Genomic DNA, 19,380 nt, shown 5'->3' with positions numbered 1-19,380 from the left:
GCCCGGAGGGGACGCCCTCCGTAACTTGGGCATCGGCGGAGAAAGTTTATACGATCCGTGAGACGTTTTATTAGTATTTTCTTTTCCGAGAGAAAAAGAGCAGGAAGAATGGGGGTGGGGGGGAGGGAGGCAGAAGTAGAGGGAAGGCGAGACCCGACGCGTTCCAGCCCCGGTGCCTCGCTCGGCTCCCGGCCGGAAGGCGCACTTGATGCCGGGGAGGCGAAGGAGGTGAAGTTCGTTCGCAGACCTGGAACCCCTTTGGGGGGGGCCCCGGGGAAGAAATCAGTTCTCACAGCAGCCGCAGCCCCCACCCCCACCCCACCGCCTACACACACCCAGACACACACACACACCTTGCCCTTTGCCAAAAAGAAAGGGAAAGATTCTGGACCCCGAGCCGCGGGCATCTACGCTCCGGTCGAACGCGCCCCCGGCAGTCCCAGCGCCCGGGAGCGGCGGCCGCGTCCCGGTGGGTCCCTGGCCCGGAGGCCCGGCGATCCCGCCTCCTAACGGACCTGCCTTCCGTGCGCCGGCGCCCCGGGCCGCCCGCCCGCCCGCCCGCCCGCAGGCAGCAGCCCCGGGCCGCGCCCGCCGCCGCCGCTCGGCGCCTGGTCTCCCCGCCGCCCCGGCCCGGCCCGCGCCCCGGCCTCCGCGAGCCCCCGCCCAGGGCGCGCGGACCCCGGGCCTCCGCGGCGCGGGCACTGGCGCCCTTCGCGGCGCTCGAGCCAGGGAAGGCGGGTGGTGGCAGGAGGAAGAAATCCGGACGGAAGGAGGAGTGGGGGGAGCAGGGAGAGGGGCTCCGACCCCGCCGCCCCACGTCCAAACTTTCGGGGGACGGGTGCGCAGGAAAAGCCATGGCGACCGGGGCGCGGGGCGAGCGGGGACCCCCGGCCGTGGCTGCGCCGCCGCGAGCTGACAGCCTCCCGCGCCACCAGAAAGCCCGGGCTCGCGGTGCAGACAGAACCCGAAAACACAGCCAAAAGGACAGCCAGCTGCTCGGCCAAACGTGGGGAGCCGCCACTGAAGCCAAAAGTTAAATCCCCCCAAAACGTAGCCCCCCAAAGAAAGTGGGAAATCAGGCCCCTCCGGGTCCCCTCCCTCCCTCCGCGGAGCAAGTCCTCCAGCCAAAAAAAAGGGGGAAAGAGATAGAAAAGGGGGGCAGAGCGGAAGGGATGGTCGGGATGCGGGGACGTGAGCGGGAGCGAGCGAGCCGGGGGCAGAGGGAGAGGCGGAGAGGGAGAGAGAGCGAGCGAAATATCAAAGATTGTGCAAGATCAGGCTGGAAAGATAATCGATACTCGACCTAAATTTAACACAAACTACTCAATAAAAGTTAAAGAAAAAACTTACTTTCCATTTCCCCTGCAGTTCCTACGCGATCTTCGCCTCTTTTTTTTGTTTTGCTTTTATTTTACTTACAGCTGATCACATCCAAGTAAAACCAGAGGGTTCATTTAAAAAAAAATAAAAATAAAAAATAAAAAAATAAAAAAATAATCCTCGAACTTTATTGGGTGAAAATAAAAACGCTGGAGCAGAAAGTGGGGGGCATGGAGCGGTCCTCGGGGGTCCGGGAGGAGTTAAAGCATGTGCCCGCCGCGGCCTCGCTGTTTGGTTGTGAAGGGGTTGGGGAAAGGAGGAAAGGAAATGAAAATCCGATATGTCTTTATTCTGCTAATTATTATCGTTTTAGCCCTGTTTAAAAAAATGGCTGATTAAGTTGAGTGCGCATGTCTTTGTGTGTCTATTCCCGATATGCACTCTGGGAATGAGAGAGGAGAGCGAGGGAGAGGGAGAGGGAGCGGGGGGAGCGAGAGGTGTAATTAGCGAGGTGATCAACATTCCCCAGACTGCAAATGACGCGCAGCCCGGGCTCGGAGCAGCCGGCAGCCTCGCGGCTTCCAGGGCTCGGAGCGCGGCGGCGGGAGCCCGGGACTCGGCGGCCGCGGAGAGGGCAGGGACGGGGACCTCGGGGCTCGCACCCCACGCGCCCCTGCGCGCGCTACTCCCAAACTTCATTAGACACACACACACACACACACACACACACACACACACACACACTCACACACACACATACACACACACATACACACACACTCACACACACACACACACTCACACACTCAGCAAGGGGGGGAGGGGGGTGTCAAACCTAAACACCGCCAAAGCACTGCCCTTTAACCACTCCATTTTCTCCTTTTTTAATTTTAATGAGCAAAGTCATGATTAGCGGACCAGAGATTTGTTTACTAGGGAGCTTTCAGCAGAGCCGTGAGGGAGGGCAGCGGAGGGGGTTGCTCTGCCCGGTGGATTCAGCGGTGTGCAAGCACGCCGGTCCTCGGCGAAGAGCGGGGCCTGGGCCAGTATGCAGATGTATGTAAATGCAGGGTGCCTGGCCGTGTGCACAGCCGGCTCGGCCCGGCCGCTTTCGCACGAGGAGTTGCACTCCGCGTCTGCAGGCACGCTCTCCAAGCGTCTGCCTTTCGCGTGCACACGCAGGGGAGAAAAACCCAGAGCAGGGAGGATGGAAGCGGTTAGTTTAGTCAAAGTAAACTTTCTAATGAGAAGAAGTGATGATTGCAGGGGCGAGAGAGGGGGACGGTTGGTTCGAACCTTTCTGGAATAGTTTTGAATATTTTATCGGAATTGCATAAGTTCAATGTAATGGCTTTAAGAAGACTTAGGAAAAAAAAAAACCTTTCGTCTGGCGAGTCTGTTGAATTATCTTTCTCGAAGCACATTATGATGAATTTAAAAATCCCACTACAGATCTCATTAGAATGAAATATACTTGGTCTTTCCTGGTGCAAAATTTAAGGTGGCTGATTCTCATTTGAAAATCTAATTATCTCTTCCCAATATTACAGATGTGAATATGAGTGACACTTTCATTAAAAGATAATTAACTAAAACTAGGAGTAGACATACTTTTAAATACCCCCTGATATATACTCAGATATATATACTCAGATAGCATCTTGATACACTGCTATACCACAGGTCACAAGGAGACACCACCTATGCAGTATTTCAAAAATAGGAATTCTACAGAGAAGGTGAGAGGAGCAAATCAGACAAGCTAAAAACAGGAAATACTTGCAATGTCCAGCTTCCTGGACAGGTGAGGCTTCGGCTGCTCTGGGGTTGACAGGCCTTGGAAGTTCTGGTTCGCCAGGATCTGCTTCAAAACCTCGTCTTAGGCCTTAAGCACCAAATCTACCAAACACCAGCAGAAAGGTTTATCACACAAGCACTAGGAACAACAGAGGCTGCAAACCTGCACCCTTCTGGCCTGAAACCTTGCGTGATCAGGGAACATGTGGAAAACCCTAGGACTGATGCAAATGGGATTAAACACCCCCCCCCCCCCTCCAATACACCTGGAGGATAAAAGCAGGGTCCTGGCTATAGCAGACCCAGACCCAGGTCAAGAAAGCCGGTTGCCTGTGGCAGCTGGCTCAGGTGCCAATGCAAGTCCCGAGGCTGGCAGTGGGGAATAAAACCCAGACACGGTCTTTATTAAGAGAAAAAAGCAGAGCACCACCTTAGGGTCTGGAGTCTGTGGAGGTACCAGTGCCTTAGGACCAGGGCTCCTAAACGTTAGCAGAAAGCAAAGCACGTCGTCTCCAAAGACTCCATTCCACTTCCCATTTGCTGGGAAGAAACCTGCTCCAACTGGACAGCTTCCTAAGATTTTAAGTTACTTTGTTCACAGCCCCACTTTTACACTGTATCACCCACCATGTGCTGCAGTGTCTGATTGCATCTCCCTGGGCTTCATCCATGCGCCTTCAGAAACATCCATGCCCACGAGGGTAACATTTAAATTCTCTGTAACTTGCAAGTGAAGAAGGTGTTTATGTAGCGTTACTGTTTACTGAAAAACACCCCAGAGAGCAAAAATTCTGGCTTAAAAAAACCTATTTGAGGTGTGTGTATGGGGAAGGGAGTGGGGGCTTTTAAAGAGACTGAGGGGAAATGAAGGCAGGGGGAACTTTCAGGTTCAAATCAGAAAAGATCAAGCCCTTCGCGGGAGAGGGCTCCACGTACAAGCTCACTGATGGAAAAACCATTTCCTGCGATTTCAGACGGGCAAAGGCGCGTGATGAAGGAAACACCTGAGAACAATAAGTCTGTTTCAGGCTCAGGTGAAGAAAGGGGTCTATTTCTGGCAGGGAAGAAGAGGGAAATGGTGATCATTTCGTTTTCAAGTCCTCCTTTATTTCTTTTGCCTCTTTCTCCCTGAAACATCATCAATAACATTACTGTCATTAATGTCAAAACACCAAACGTCAAATCAGGAAAACCATTTAAAAAATTTGGTGGCTATTTTTTCTCCTCCTCGCCCCCCCCCCTTGAAAAATACGGCTGTGTGTGTGTGTGTGTGTGTGTGTGTGTGTGTGTGGTGGGGGCAGCGGTGATTGAATTCTGAGTAAGAAAACAAAAGGAAGGAGGATTTGTAAGTGGGGCGCCCACTTTTGCAATCCCTTCTGCTAGCAGCAAGTATTCCCCTCCTGGCGTGTCTGTGTTTTCTGTTTAATCATCCCTTTCTGGTCCTCTTGTCCCTCTTTCCTAAGAAGAGGAGCCGGGGTGAGGGTCAGGGTTAATGGGCTGAGCGGAAGGGGCAGAGAAGGACTAACCCCGAGTCAAGAGTTTCCTCCAGGGCTCGGCCTGGGTGCGCGCCCGGCGGGAGGGAGCCGGGGCCGGGGCCGGGGCCGGGGCAGGGCGGCGCGGGCTGGGCGGGCGGCGGGCTGGGCCCGGAGGCGCGGAGCGCGGCGCCGCGGGCAGGGGCGCGGCGAGGCGGGCGAGCCCGAGCCCGGCCCGCGGGCCGCCCCGGGGCCCGGGCGCGATCCACCCGGCGTGACCGGGCTGCGCCGCGGGCCCTCGGCTCCGGGAAGCCCAGCTGCTTCTCCCGGGTCCCGGCGGACCTCTTGCCGTCAACCTTTGACCCTGTCCCTCCTCCCAACGCCGCGGTCCCTAAACTCTGCGCGAACCCGCCGCCGCCGCCCTCCCGGGACGCGGGGCTACTTTTTATTTCAAAGTGAAACGAGCCGGGGCGTCCCTGCGGCCCCGGGAACTTTCCGCACACCCTCCGCTGCACTTCCCGGGGCGGCCCCGGCCCCCGCCAAGCCCCCTCCGGAGCTCTCGGACCCTGCACCGGGCGCCGAGTGAGGCGAGAGCCCAGGAGGGACACCAGGTGGTTAGGTGTTGAGTGTTGGGAGCAAGAAGTAATTAACATTGAGACAAAAGGTAATTTCCCCACTTCCAGACTTCTCCTTGGCGCGTTTTATTCCCAAATCTGCGCCGCCGTGACACTCGGGGCTTTGCGATAGGTTTGCCGGGCCTCTAGCTGTCTGCCCGGCTCCCCAGGTCACCAAGGAAGACCCCCCGTCCCCTGTCCCCACGTGCCGCCCGCTGCAGACCCAGCCCAGCCCGAGGGGAAAGGGCGCCCCGTCTTGGGACCGTGCTCCCGGGGGCTGCAGCTGTGCCCAGGCTGAAAGGAGGGGGTTCCGGGGTTCCAGCGTCAGGCCCCCTTCCCGTCACCCGGACCCGGGCACGTCCTCAGCCACCCGCCCCTTCCCCGGGTCGGTGCGGGGTCCTCTCCGCCCGCCCGGGGGCTACTGAGCCACGTCAGCCAGTTAACTAACGTGTGTGTAACTCAGCCACTCCTGCCCCAAACACACTCCGGCCCGGGGCCCAGGTCTGTCCTGTCCTGTGAGTGGGGAGGTGAGAAGGTGGGGGGCCTGGATGCCTGTTGGGGGGGAGCCGCGAAGTTGACAGTGAATCGGAAAGAGCAGGGCTTCTCTGGGAAGGCGTCACCAACACATTCTATTTACAATGAAATCATTCAAGAAGCCGTCTGGGAGAGAGAGCCAGATCTCATTACTATGAAAAAAATAAAAATAAAAATAAAAAGGTACATTTTTTTTTCCTGAGAACTAAGGAAAGCGGGTATTTAAAATAGGACCTCACACCAGAGCGGACCCTCACGTGGATGGTGAGAGTGAACTAGATGAGATGAAACTCAGGAAGGAAAGACATTTTGAGTGTGTGTGTGTGTGTGTGTGTGTGCGCGCAGTGTTTGTGGGCAGTCAGACCCGCCTTTCGCGAGCTCACTCCCCTCCCCCAACCTGGCTCTTATCTCCTTTGTGGCCTTTTTTTTTTTTTTTAATCATAAAAATGTCCCCCTCCTCCTCCTCCCGGTCTCTATTTCTGTACTTCCATATCCCTGTATATGTCTCTTCCTACAGCCCATTTATTTGCTTTAACTTCAGACTAAATCGGTTTTACCGTTTTGTTTTGTTTTCCTGGAGGTTTGACCTGTTTTTCAGTGTGTGTTGGGGGTGGGGTAGTCATTCTGTAAAGTTAGACCCAGGTAAGGTGAGGAAGGGGAGGGGAGGAGTTCTGGAGGGTCTGAGGAGGGAGCCAGGGAGGGGGAGGGGCCGGGGAAGAGGGAGAGAGGAGTCAGACGCCCTCTGGCCTTTCAGAGGTCAGGGCTCAGACGGCGCTTTGACCTCCTTTCCCTCTAGGCAACCAGCCCAGTGTTTATAAACAAAGTCAAGCAGGACTGTTCACAAGCACTCCGCAGCTCGTATGCAAATTAATGGGGACTCCTGATCGCCACTGCCCCCCCCCCCCCCACACACACACCCACCCAAACACACAGACACACACATTCTCACCAGCCAAACCCAGGATCCAAAGCACACCCTTCTCAAAAGACAAGGAGATATTTCCAGCAAGAGTATCCAACAAACATTTTGCATTCCGTCTAGGGAAGACCTCTAAGAGACAACCATGCAGATGGGAAAAGACAGACAAGTGTGTGTGTGTGGGGGGGGGGGCGGGGGGGGAAGGAAGAGAAAGAGGAACGGTGATTTCATTGAAGAGAAGATAAAGTTGTGATCTTTTAAAACCTAAGACATCTATATCCAGTCAGTGGAATGCTGCACAATGTACTAAACTCCGGCCACCAAATAGGATTCTTTTTAAACAGGACACCACATTCATCCCAACATTCACATTTCCAAGACAAAAGTGCAGGTCTTGATAGCTGCAGAAAAGCCACCTCCTCGGCGTGTAACGACCCTCAGTTTTAGATACAACAGCACCATTAAATCCCACAGCCCACCAACAGCCCGTCTGATCTAAGTTATAGAATGTATCATTTAAATCCATCTTTAATTACAAAACGCCGCTTAGCAGAAACTAAATGAATGAATCAAAGATCTTGAAACAAATAGTGTTTGCCAAGGTATAGAAATGATAGCTTTACATTATATTGTAATCAAAACTGCGCTTCAGGAATAAATTACAAGATAGGCAAAAAAAAAAGTGAAAGCAAAACAAGAATAATAATAAAATGAATTAAATGATTTCCAAACTTCTGCTGTAAAACGATTTTCAGTGAAAGTCTAAGAGAAAACGCTTAAAGGAAATATACCTCAGAGGGAACAGATCCTCTTCTTCTTTGTCTATCAGTCAGCCCCCTGTTAAAGCATATGGAAAATGTTTTCCAAATGCCCAGATTTGGCACACTGTCATTGCAAAGAGAGGAGCGCAGTGATGCTGTTAGAGAAAATGGGAAATAAATTCAGGATTGGGTGCTGCCTCCTTCAATGCGGATTTATCTAAGTTTAATTTAATATTCCGCAATCACTGGATGATCACATATAATTCACCAAGATTTTAAAGGGCTTTATTTAAATACCTTGAGCAACAAGAGAATGAAATTTAAACCGTTGCACCTATTGCTTATATATTTTTTATTTTCCTATTAGAAGAACTTTTAAGTGGCAGTTTCTAATAAAAGAGAAAAACGATAAAGGTTTTGGTTTTTTGAGGAGAGAATGCCCAAGGAAAGCATTAGCTTTATTAAAATCACCCTGAACATAAAATCAAAAAGCACAAAATGGTTGTTTGTAAAACACTAAACCTTTAATCGATTTTATTGGCATTCCGATCGATTAGATAAACGGAAATCTATAGCAAACATCAAAGCATTTAAAACATTTTCCCTATCTCATTTATAAACAAAACTTTTCTTTTCAACAGAAAAAAATGATTATCAAACGACTAACAGGAAATTCTTCAGATATCAAATTACGATAATAAAATTATTTCCACATGGAAAGGGATAATGACAATGATGATAGTAATTACAATAATGAATAATTCAACAACCTTTTGACGTGTGTGGAAGAACCTCGAGCAGAAACTGCTCTTGAAGGGGGACGACTTTAAAATAAATACTTTATTTTTAAAGGAAATATTTCTTAGAGACACTCAGGGGGATTAGCTTAGGTGTGGCTGTCGGACTCCTGTTAATTTCCCTGCAGTTTGCAAAAGAGTCAATTTCCTGGCAAGCGTCTTCCTTCCAAATTGAGTTACTTCACATCAGCCGGAATTAATATGCAAATGTCAGGGCGCCCTCTCAGGTTTCCAAACTTGTGACTGGACCTGTCTTCTTCTTCTAAAGGGTGACTCCCAAATTATGGAGGGGAGGGGGGGGGCGAGGAACCCACTCCCCAAACCTGACTGTGATGGCGCGTTTTATCTCTGAAGTGAGGGGAAACCATGGATTTGGGGATGGGAAACACTGCTGTCCGGAGACACGCAGCCACAGAGCTCAGCGCATTCTGGCTCAGCAAGAAGAAAGTGTTGCTGTGACGGGCATTTCTGTTTATTTGTGAAAGGAAATCCGCGAAGGGGGCTGCAGGGTAGTTAGCCAGGCGTGCGTTTGGGACTCCTGGTGGACCCTCTTCTCGCCAGGAAAGTCCCGAGCGGGGCGCGGGCACCGGGGCACCTGGTGTCCAGCCCCGGTGCTGCCCGCGGCGCCCTCGTCCGCCGCCCTCGTCGTGCCCATCGCGGCCCCCGTGGCCCTGGGCCCCGGCGGTGGCTCCTTCCAGCGGCCTGCGGCTGCCTCCCCACGCCTTCCCTCGGCGGCAGCACACACCTGGTCCTCCCCCCTGGCCGACGGACTCTGGTCCCTTCTCCCTCCCTTCCCGCCGCAGGTCTGAACTTCTGTACGTCTGGGCCCGCGATCGGAGCCTCCCTCCACGGAATCTCCGTCTTCTCGGGGGGCGAAGCGCCGGGTCCTTCCTGCCGGCCCCTCCCCCAGCCCCGTTCGGCCTTCTCTTTAGCGAAGAGCCCGGGTCCTCTTCCCCACGCCCCGCGGTCCTGCTCCCCAGACATTCCAGAGGGTTCTCCTCGCGCCAGAACGCGCTCCGGCCTCCTCCTCCTCCTCCTCCCTTCGGGTTGGGGCGGGGAGGGGGTGGATTTCGAGCTGAACTCCCAGGGGTTTTATTCTATTCTTTTAACAGCTTTACTTTCCCTTTTCTTCTTTGCGTAACCTTCACCTACCTACTAATTTATAACAGAGGCGGCTCTTTCCCTTTTCCTGCGCGGTTTACTGTTTCCGTCGGGGCTGAGCGCAGGCACCGCTGCGCCTCCCAGCCAACTGCTCCCCTCTACTCGCTTGCCGGCTAATTGCACTTTCTCTTCTCCGACTAAGTTAGTTTCCAGGACCCAGAGTTCCCCGGGTAGCGCCTCTTCATTTGCCAAATTACTGTTGGCCCCATGAAGGGTGGGCGTGGGGGGGGAGTGTGCATCCCCCACCCAAGTCCCTTTTAACACCCTTTCCTCCCATCACACACCTGCCCTGGTCAAATCCGGGCAGGTTTCCCCTCCTGGTGCCTGCAGATCGCTTAGGAATTTCTCCTCTGGGTCCCAGTGGTCAGCACCCCCCCCCCCCCACACACACACCCATCCCCTTCTCTCCCCACTTCAGTGCAGCCCCGGCTGCGGGCGGCGGGAGGGGACCGTGGTCCTAAGACCCCGGCTTCTGGCTTCTGGTTTCTCGCGGCTGCAGCTGCCACTGAAATTCGCTGTGGCCGCTGCCTCTTCCCGCTTTAATCCCAGACCTCCAGTCATTGGGCAGCTCCTCAGAGGCAAGAAGTCAACACCATGGCAACCCGACAAGCCTATCAAATCACCGGCTGGCGTGGCCGCGGCAGCGCCGCAGACAGGAGTGGGCTGGGCCGAGGAGCACAGAGGCCACGAGCTCAGGTACACCGTCTGGGGGTGGACAGCAGCTGCCAGACCCGCCGGCTGGCTACACAGATGCGCACCACCCAGTCCCTACCCGGACCCTAAGTCCCCAGGAGGTGACAGGAGGAGGAGGAAGAGGAGGAGAAGGAGAGGAAGGGGGAGGGGAGGAGGAGAAAGAGAAGGAGAAGGAGGAGGGATGCATATAGGGTTGGGATTGCTAGAGAGGAGAGTTTCAAGCTCAAAGTCACCAAAGCCCCAGATAGTGTGAACTAAGGATGCCTTGTGCCCAGAGTGGATGGAACCAAGTCACAACAGCCTCAGAACCAGATGTCAGGCGTGTGGGTTCGTTCTTCGCCAGTTTCATCTCTTGCTTGAACAAAATTAGTGCACATATTCTGTTCCGAGTTCCAAAAGGATAAAGGAAAACGTTGCATGTTTCATTTTTACCGTCTGCCAGTGTTGGATTCTGGGGGGAAAATATATATATATATATGGCTCAACACCAATTTCAGCAATGCTAATTGACTGCCTTGGAACTGACCTAAACTTTACCTGTGACCGCCTTTGCCTTGTTCTTTCATGAACTGTGTGCTGGGTGTCACGTGTGGCCTAGATCTTGATTCTCTGAAGAGAAGTAACAGGAAACTAGGAAACAGGTTACCAGGAAATCTCTGTGTCCCTCCTGGGCCTGCTCGGCCTTTGTATTTCCTCCTTTTTTCCCTGAGAAACTCCCAAGAAGGCAGCTGGGAGAAGACAGGACTTCCACCAGTAGTAATAGTTCAGAACATCTCGTTCATTACCACGGCATAGACTGACACTCCACTTTTCTTTTTTGTTTTTAAAAGCAAGCGCTGTTTTTGAGAAACACACAACATATTATTCCTTAGCTTATAATTTCATTTTGAAACCTTTGACAAACATTTGTACAAGAAGATAGAATGTGGTCCATGACCACATGTCCCTGTCTGTCACTCAGATCGTTGCTAAATTTCTAAATTTCAGAATGCAAGTTGGTCTCTGGCAGAAAGAGAAATCCATTGAATAATGAAGTTAATGTGTCATTTTGAGGAAACCTGGTATGCATTTTAAAAAACCTGCCCTTAAGTCCACTCCACGTAAACACAATTCACTAAATAAACAATTTTCATATTGATCCAACATTTGTTATGAAGAGGCTTTCAGTGTGTAAGTATTTAAATTATACTTGGCATGCACGAAATACGGGAGCCCTGGAAAGCTTTCTTAAACAGCGATTGCAATATTAAGCAGTGTAGGACAGAGAGCCAAGTTTTGTGGCTCTACAGAGAAATTCAATGAAATCTTGAAATTCATTTCCTTACTTTCTCTATATTTCATTGTTGATGGATCCTAATATTAAAATAGTACATTTCAAAATATATTACAGACCAAAAAATGGGTGTAAATAACTGACACTGGAGGATAGGTCATGATATACTAGAGAAAACTTTTGGGCATAATATGACTTTCCATGCACTGATATGCTAATAACACTCCGGTAACATTTTCTTATTCTGTGCCACCCTGCAGAGTTGTTCAACGATGAACCGCCAGGCACACGGATTTGAAATTTGGCTATAGTTTAAATGGATACCTCAATGCCAAGTTATTGATATCCTTAAATAATTTTTGCTATTCCACATTACATTTGACATGTACTGAGTGTTTACAGTGGGGATTGTGAACTATAATTTAAATTAAAATGCATATATTTAATCTATCTCCCAAAACCAAACTTGTTAACTTGAGATGTTTTAAAAGAGAAGTTAAATGAAGTGCACAAAAATCTTTTACTATATTTTGGTTTCAGTAAGAGTCAATGAACACAGGAAATGTGATAACATTTAAAATTATATTATTTCCCTTAAGGGTATATCCTCAGTTACCAGAAAACTTTAAATACCTTAGGATCTATAATACTATTTGTAAATGGATGTGTGTATGTATGACAGTCAAAGACATGAAACAGAACTGTCACTTAAATGCTCATCTATGTGTAATATTAATAAAAATATTAAAATGAGATGGAAATAATAAATTAGTGCATTACATTTAAAAAACAAATATCTAGATATTCTAGTAGATCTTTGAGTTTCTTAAAAATTGCTTTTATTTCTTTTTTCATAGGTTTGATTGTATGGATGATTGAAAATTAAAACCACCTTTGCATATACTACACAGAGAATTACTTTCTAATCAAAAATCAAGTTTAGTGTCTATACTTAAAAATACCCTCAAATTATATGATGTGTGACCTAATTAAGTATATATTGTGTACATGCCACACACATGTTGCTTAGCTCTGCACTGAAAACTTTACATTTAAAGCCATTTTATATACCTTTAGTGTTTTCAGTATGGATGCTGAGAGGAGGAAATTTCTCTATTTTAGCTAATGAATAAGACAGGGGAATTATATGTAGTTTAAATGCTAATTTTAAAAAAAGCAATGCAAAGATGCCTTGCTCATTTTCAGCAGAATGGATACCATCTCCATAGAGTTCATTCTTGACCTTACCTGAGTAAGTACTTTAACTTAAAGTATGAGATGCACCTAGAGGGGTAATAATACATTGAGCTTAATAGGAAGACAGTTAATAACCTTTCTTCATCCTCGCGCACTATCAATCATGGCTGTCACAAGTCTGCTGAATCAAAGCAAAAGTGTTCTTCACAGATGACTGATTAGAAACGCAAAATCACAAGATCCATCTTCATGGTCACTTTCATTATAGTCATTTTTAAACTGACAGCAACCTGCTCAGTTTCAGCACACTGGGCATCACAAATAGTGTCACTCAGTGCAGCTAAGCATGAGAAGAGGGTGGTCGGGTTATACTTAAAAATAATTAGGCCCTCACCCCTTTGTGGTGCCAAGAAAAAGGTATTCCCCTCTCCATCACCCCCACTCGTGCTTTGATTCTATTGTATTCTTAGTTTACCATCCTGAAGGGAGGCAGTGCAGGGTGTAGGTTCATGCTTGTTAATTACCTAGGAATTAGAGAATAAATAGGTCCTCTTGAGAATTCCAGATAACTTCTTGCCTACTGCTTTTGGTCAACTTCATGAAAAACAACCACATTGCTACCCTTATTATTAACTAGAGACATGTTTTTAGACTAAAGGCTTTAGAAATCTAGGTAGTTCAGGGTTAGTGATGATACTAATAAGGGGCTCATCTCTGTGGAAGCCATTTAGCAGCATCACCCCAATGCCGTAGCACTAGTATTACTGAGGTTAGAACTATTTAAATGCATAATCTTCAAAGATGGTCAAGATATTAACTATCAGGTAGCTATGTAAATTCTTGATATTATTTGTTTTCCGCCCTAGAATATTTACAAAATAGCAAAATTTGAAAAGCCAACAAGGAGATATACATAAATATCATTAAAAGAGGTGATTTGAAACAGTTAAGTCAGAATGAAATGACGAGGAACTTTGTCTTTACATAGAGTCTTGATTGTTCTGCTACAAAGACAACCCCTTTAGGTTTATTTCATGATATTTTCATGTATGCCTTCAGTGTTTCCAATAATACAGGGTATTAGTGCTACAAATATTTACATGGGAAAAATTTGTAAGGGAAAAATTTCATACTATGTTGTGAATCTCCTGCCCATTTTATAGGCTCCTTATTTCATGTTTCAGAAAAGGAAACCCAATTGGATTTAAAATTTAATTTAGTAATTTTAACCCAAGTGCCCTGTTTTAAATTTTTATACAGTTATCTTTTTCTTTCATCTCAAATGTTCATTTTCTTGTTAGCAGTGGAAAACACACACACACACACACACACACACACACACACACACACACACACACCCCACACATGCACAGAGAAAGTGAGAAAGGGGGGGGGGACCAAAAGAGCGAAAATCTGTCAATGATACTTCTTTGTATAATATAATACCTTCATATACATTTTTCAAACGTATTACTAGCCTACCTTTAACACCTCTCTGTAAAGCTGCCAGTTCTTTTTCTCTGTCTCTACACATGAGCGCGTGCGCGCGCACAAACACACACACACACACACACACACACACACACACACACCCCTTTATCGCTCTATTCTAGGTTATGAGAAGTCTTTTCTTCACTGCGCAATAACATAGGCAAGATCTCTATAATGATATATCTGTATTTATACAAATTATACATAATAGTATGTCTGTATTTTCCACGTATGGCAATGGATGCATGAATGCACTCTCTATGTATAAGAAGGCTAATATTAATGTCCTTAAATATTGTATTCTGCTTATATACATATTTTTGTATAAGTATATGGTTTGAAAATAAAGAGATGATGAAGTAATCAGCTATCTGATTTTTTTAATTGAATGAAATTATTAGAGTTTTGTTTGTTTTTGTTTTAGAATTTGGATAGTTGTATGTGTTTGGTGGTATTTTAAAATACTTCCACTATATACAAAATTAATAATGATAATACTTATGGCATACTGTTAAATATATAAAATTAGGATTAAATGAAATGTTTACACATGGTAAAAGCTACATAATTACAGAGATGACAACATAATAATTACCTTAATAGGTTCATTTTCAGTTTAGCAATAAAAACATAATTTCTCCTGACAAACTATGTGTGAGAGGGTGTGGGGGTGGGTCTGCTAAGTTTGGACAAGTTTATTCCTCAAAAAGAATAATATTCCATATATTTCAATACTATTACTTTTAAAGTTAATTTTTGGTATAAAATATTCTTCCTTACTAGGTGATACTAGTCAGAATATTTATGGAAAACTGATTTATTTGAAATATCTGGATTCAGTATAGCACTTTTTGCTACTAAAACTAATTCAATGAAATGATACATAAGGTTTCTGACCTCATCTTGGTAATCTATGCAGGCAGTCACTATAGACCTTAATATTAATTTTTGCTATGAATCATAAATATGAACATTCATGGGTTTGTAAAAATTATAAATCTAGAATATTGTTTTCCTCTATAGATGGGTCTTCATAAACTAAACAAACATTATTTCCCTTTATAGTTTAGAAATTTAATCAAAACTTTAAAAAAACAGTTTCTTTTCAAAGTCACTATGGAACAGTGTTGTAAATTTTATGTTTTGGCATAATTTGAAAACCACACTCACACTTAAAGCATCATGGTTAGTTTAGAAAGTTTCTCTGGAAAAAACATCAGCATTGTTATTTATCTGAAATGTCTATTAGACTCTTTGGTTGCTATTCATTTTAAAAAGGCATCTTAATTTGTGTGCATTGTTTGTGCCTCCTATGCTTCCTTGAGGATGTCCTTGTGTCTAAGTGAATATGTAAGACATACGCTTTTATTTAATATAAGAATTTTACATGATAAAGGGACTAGCACGAAACTTATAATTTCTTTGGTAGAGATACACTTAATATATAAATGCATACTCATCAAAGTATAGTTCAAACTAAAATGACTAATAATGTTAGTGCATTTCAGTTTGGGCTGGAATTTATATTTGTGCATCCCTGTAGTATATACATGTCCGCATACATAACCACAATCACACCTAAATGCTATCATATTTAGATTCCTGACTTCTTTAAGTGGTAGAATGCTCTCTCCCACACAGATGGTACAATTATCTTTGCCACACCTGCATCTATGCAGACTGAATATGCAGTTATGGCATTTCTCTTTTCTGGGGCATGATTTTCCCTGGGTACTGGAATTGTTCTTTGTTGAGTCTTTGTGATAAAAAAAAAAAAAAAGCTGTTATATGTCAGTTTGCAGTAAATGTGTGAGAAGATGTATGGTCTGGATAGACTGGCCCCTTCTAACGTGTCTCTTCTACCTGGATTCCGAGCTCCAGCTCCCAACTAGTGATATTTAAAAAGAAAAGAAATGAAAAGAAAAGGTCATACAAAAATCACCTTTCACATTTTACAGTAAACAAGAGGAAATATTGAAAGATTCACAATAACTTGTTATGTAATTTTATTTCAATTGCTTTTCTATATTAATTTTTTAAATTCTGTTATTATTTGTCACTCATTTAAAGTTGTCATTTTGTTTAACTGTTGCTTTTTGCTTACAAAAGAGATACACAGTCCTTAAAAATTTCCCAACCTGAGATGGGTATTTTCTCCCCCACTCATACTCCCCAAGTCTTTCTGCCACTCAGCCACCGAAGCTACAGGATGCATTAGATAACATACTGATTTTGATCAGTATGCTTTATTCTTACCTGCTCCAATTTACAAAGAAATACGCCAATAGATTTCATGACAACTTTTCAGAACACACTCCATGATGTTAGTGACGTTTCTAAGTGAACAATTTAGGATGCTATGATATAAAGATCCCCTTTTTTGATAGCTAAAGCTTTTCTGTGTAAACCTTCACTTATGTATTACATAACCACTGAAGAATTTTAATGTATTGCAGTTCGTTTTGCAATATTTGCACAAACATTTGGAGTAGTATTATGTTGCTTAGTTATTTCATTATATTATATTTCACATTTAGATTTTCATTTGAATTTTCCTGTTTTCAACATTTGGATATCATCTCATTACCTAGCATAAACCAGGAGTTTAAGGAGGGGTAATTCTGAAATGTAAACATTCCTTCTAGAATTTTACAGCCTTGCCATCCATGGGAGAGAAAACGGGGACTAGTGTTACTTTCCCCCAAACATTTCCCTGTTATGATTATAAGAAAGGATCAGATGCTGTGGCAATTTTTTTTTCATCTGTGATGTCGCTGTAGAATTATTTTCAAAGTCAACTGTCCTTAGACCTTATTTTCTTTTCTGAAAGCATTGAGTTTTGCTCCTTTGTAAAATATTTCTTTATAACATATTTTAGTTTAATTCGCTTTTAGCAAAAGAAACACCCAAGCTCAATCTGGATACCTCCTTCCAACATAATTTAGCTGGACCTTTTCTTAGTCAAGGTTTTCTGGTTTTCATTTTCACTTCATATTCTCAAATAAAAGATCCTTTGTTGTCTACCATTTGATTGGACTTAATGAAAAACACTCCATTTTAACTTAACAGTATTTCCTTTTGAATTTATTATATTTAAGAACACTGTCAAAAATCAAACATTTAATCTCAGGTTTTTATATTTCAAAATATATTACTATCACATGGCTCAAGTGAGGTGATGTAAAAAGTAGACTGAAAAGATTTCAAAAAGAAAAGCAAAAGCGAAAAAAAAAACACAAAAACCCCACCACCCCGGCTTCATTTTAATATGAAACTAAATACTATGGCTAACGTGCAGGTTGGGGCCCGCAGCTGACTGGAGGACTGACATGTCACAGGGTGCCAGCAGCGGAATTGTGCAGTATTGACTAAATGAGGTTCACTGATTTGTATTGAGGCTAATATCTTCTTTAAACAATTCCGTGTAAATTGTGCGTATAAAGTCATTGGAAGCTATTTCTCAGGACAGCCTCGCTGGCTGGCTACCTGCTGGAGTGAGGAGGATAATCAATAGGAAGAAATAGAGCTGAGCGCGAGCCTGGGAAGCTCCAGAGCAGCTAATGCTGATAAAAGTAGACGATGTCAATATTTGGGAACAGCACAAGTCCAAGGTAATAGAGAAAAGGGAAGTGCATATGCTGCAGGGCGTCCAAACAGGGGCCACATCCAGGCCTAAGTGGCAGATGATGTCCTAGGCTGCAAAAGGCATTAGGCGTTGCAGGTATTGTTCAGTTTCTACAGAAAACCAAACCGAGCAAGAGCCGATAGGAAAAGGTACCTAACTTCCATCAGGGGCTTGAATGCCATTTCCTTTGCAATGGTCAATAGGTTCCTGCTGATTAATAGAGGAAAGCCTGCCTCCAAACATTTGGCAGACATATTGTTACCCATGTAATACTACATTAAGGATTTTTTAAAAAAATTTCAATGTGCTTCCAAGATATACATTATATATATAATTAGCTGTCAGTCGAAGGGAGACACCAAAGATACAAACCACCCTAACAGCCTTTGCATATAGTTGTGATTAGAGCAGACACCTTATTTTCTGAAGGGAGTAGGCTTATTGGAAGTGAGGTAATGGTACACTTTTCCTAATTTAATACCGAAAATCAGTTTTCCCCTTGCTGTCAGGCGCTGAAATTTTGTTCTTCGGTGCTGATCTTCTGCTGATGTATTATGACATAGTCTGTCAACATGAGCAGATACGTGGAAGGAGATTGGGTGACTGAGACGCAAAAGCTGCACAGAACGCTTCTGGAATGATAAGTATGTGGCCGTGTTTGGGTACCAGAAGTAGGATTGTGCTTGTTTTAGAAAGCTGGATTTTTATGTCACTTAAGCCCACGCAAACCAGGTGGATTATGACGAGGCAAAAAACCTGAATGAGTGAGCCAAATCCCAAACTCATTTCTGGAGATCCTTGAAACAGCTCTTTCCTATCATCACTTGATTCCTTATTGCAGAATATGCAAGTTTCTGGACAAAGGGGAGAAATCAAATCAGGCGCAGGTGATTATCCAACACAGACATTTTCTCCCAAATTAAACAATCCCACAACTGTTACATGCTTTTCTTGTCACAGATGTTTTTATTGTTGGGTGTTAGCTATCTGGATTACATCAAACACATGAGCCTGAGCTTAGGTAAAAGAGCCCAGCCTGGTCGTTTTCACTGAAAACCAAGCTAAGAAGTGTTATTAGAAAAGCAAGTATATTTATCTAGGACCTGGCATAGTAAACATTATTTTTACCCATAAAAATGCAGAAATAAACAACATTTACTCCTGCTTTTCATTTTATGCTTTTATTTTCGGAAGGATTATTTATTTCAAAAGGAATATATATATTTTTTTAATCTTTACCAAATCACACAATGGAGTTATCAACCCAAGACACTAGATTACAATTCAAATACCTTCCTATTCCACATACCTAATCCTTGTAAGCTTTCCTACAGAGGACAACATTTGCTTTTTAAAAATGGCTAGTATGTTGCCATACACTCCATCTTTTCACCTCAAATGCAGAGATAGAAAAGATCCTACATCATTACTGAATTCGAAAGAAGGCTTCATTTCAAGCAAAGTCTGAGTTTTGATTTAGAGACACAGAAAGAAAAAAATTTAAGATCTATACTTCAAGTAATTTGTTAATCTTGTGCCACTTTCAGCATTTGTCACACATAGAGACCAGGAAATTGGCTCCATCTCATCCCAGCTCTGTATTGAATTAAAAACCTCTACTGCAAAGAAGAGCACGATGTGGGGAAAGAATAAATTTGCTTCTTTCTTTAGCAATGCACATATATTTCCATACATTTCACATCCTCGGGGAGCCTATGAATGCATT

General features: G+C 45.1%; 1 protein-coding gene across 6 annotated transcripts in view; it reads right to left on the bottom strand.

Moving 5' to 3' along the window:
* ZFHX4 (zinc finger homeobox 4) overlaps nt 1-19,380 on the bottom strand; it is a 365,425-nt gene that overhangs the window by 186,069 nt on the left and 159,976 nt on the right. For 2 of the 6 annotated variants that reach the window (XM_079796741.1, XM_079796742.1), the window contains exon 1: nt 1,351-2,045. The exons of 2 other annotated variants lie outside the window; for them this stretch is intronic. The gene's annotated coding sequence lies outside the window, so the exon portion shown is untranslated. Of the gene's footprint in view, nt 1-353; nt 600-1,350; nt 2,046-19,380 lie in introns of those variants that run through there. 2 more of the 6 variants (XM_079796734.1, XM_079796737.1) reach the window with 2 other exon arrangements.

This window comes from Cnephaeus nilssonii, assembly GCF_951640355.1.
Source record: "Cnephaeus nilssonii genome assembly, chromosome: 18".
NCBI classification, from domain to species: domain Eukaryota; kingdom Metazoa; phylum Chordata; class Mammalia; order Chiroptera; family Vespertilionidae; genus Cnephaeus; species Cnephaeus nilssonii.
This window is presented reverse-complemented; position numbering and strand designations above follow the sequence as displayed.